This window comes from Rhinoderma darwinii, chromosome 5 (assembly GCF_050947455.1).
Source record: "Rhinoderma darwinii isolate aRhiDar2 chromosome 5, aRhiDar2.hap1, whole genome shotgun sequence".
NCBI classification, from domain to species: Eukaryota; Metazoa; Chordata; class Amphibia; order Anura; family Rhinodermatidae; genus Rhinoderma; species Rhinoderma darwinii.
In genome coordinates this window covers 213,131,311-213,133,139 of record NC_134691.1, presented here as the reverse complement: position 1 = coordinate 213,133,139, position 1,829 = coordinate 213,131,311, and the positions used below count along the sequence as shown (strand labels likewise).

Sequence of the window (1,829 nt, the reverse complement as noted above, 5' to 3'; positions counted from 1 at the left end):
CGTTCCTGTGTCAGATACTATTAAAGTTTTAGGTATCTCCTTCAGTGAGCACGACAATGGTTTTATAAGTTGGGACATGGTGGCGCAGAAGGTAAACAATAAAATTTGTATGTGGAATATGAGGAAACTCACCATGGAGGGAAAAATTTTAATCATAAAAATGGTCATTTTACCCCTTCTTTTATATACAAGCATGGTGTTCCCTCCCCCAACAGTTTTATTACAAAAAATAACAAAAGCATGTTTTACCTTCTTTTGGAGTTCCAGGATGGAGAAATTGAAACGAGAAACGGTAATAAAGTCCAAACTAAAGGGTGGCAAAGATTTTCCTGATTTTAATAGGTTTCTTTTAATTAAGTTCTTTAGTTTCTGTTTTAATTCCCTTTTTAAAGAGCACTATTGGTCTTACTTTTTACGTTTTAATACTGGGTTTTTTATGCGGAGGTTTGGTTGGTTTAACATAATTTTATCCTCACCATACGCTTTTAAATTACCAGCAAACTACGTAATTTTAGAAAAAATAGTGGCTCTCTTCAATTTAAAAGGGAAGACCGTGAATGAACTTAAGAATAGCAAAAAACTAATAAAAGACCTGAGAGAGAGCGAGACGGTCAGCAATGTGGAGAATTTTAATACACAACGATGTGCTTTTATTTTCAAAATGATTAATGTGTTTTATCTTTTTAATACACAGATGGACCTGGCCTGGAGCTGCGTTCATCAATGTCTTCCATGCCGGGCATTCCAGTACAGAAGAGGATTCGCGAGGTCTGCCGTCTGCCCGAGGGAAGGCTGCCAGGCCGAGGAGACGATAAGACATATTTTTTGGACATGTGACTTTGCAAAAGAATTTTGGAAAAAAATATTCCCTCTTTTGGTGAAGATGGCAGACCTAAAGGACTTAAACTATGAGGATATTTTATATGGACTTTTTGGATGCCCAACCGCGAATCAGAAAATAATTGCATGGAAGACGATGAATTGCGCCAAAGAAGCTCTGTGGAAGGCCAGGAACATCCTTCTTTTTAAGCACGACGTTTTATCGATTGATGATGTTTTAGGTCTTTGTTTTAGTGAAATGTATATTTATTTTTTATTAGACAAAAAAAGGAATGCCACCCTTCTAAATAAATGGTTTGTGACTGACTGGAACTCCAAATAAATAAAGATTTGCCCCATGTCCCCCTACATACATTTTATGAAAATTTGATTTTACTATTGTTACAATGTAAAAATTCTTTGTATATATTTATGTAACTAAAATGTGTTTTATTGTAAAATTGAAATTTTTATAAATAAATCATTGACACCCCCGCGAGGGGGTAGCCAACTGAAAAAATCTGTTCTTATCAGTTTAATATCTGATACGTCCCCTATCTGGGGACCATATATTAAATGGATTTTTAGAACAGGGAGATGGAAATAGAGCTTGCTCTGTCCACTCCACGCATTGACCTGGTATTGCAGTATTTCCAGGACCGGTGCACCCTTTCCTTATGTGTTGTCTAAAATCAGATTCCAAAAGTGTTTTTTGTCTTTGCTATTGTTTCTGTCTTTCTGAAGGGATCTCCCCTTTTAATCCCATTATTTCAACACCTGTTGGACAATGCATGAGTGATAATGAGCTCATTGATTAAATGCAATTAATGAATACATTGCCACCTCTTGTTTTGTGTCGTTTGTGTTTCTGTGTTTGCGCCATTTCACATTGGAACACCTCATTCACCTTCCTTGTCTTCTCTCCGCCCTCCCTTTTAGGTAAGTTAAAGAGCTGCACCTGAGCCAGCCACTGATTGATGCAGCACCACAGTCAAATAGTGGAGTGGAGT

At 37.0% G+C, this 1,829-nt stretch overlaps 1 non-coding gene across 1 annotated transcript; it reads left to right on the top strand.

Moving 5' to 3' along the window:
* Positions 1 to 1,299: 1,299 nt before the first annotated feature.
* Positions 1,300 to 1,492, top strand: LOC142654041 (U2 spliceosomal RNA). The gene has a single exon (XR_012848841.1). It is a non-coding gene; the product is annotated as a U2 spliceosomal RNA (small nuclear RNA).
* The last annotated feature ends 337 nt before the right edge of the window (positions 1,493 to 1,829 follow it).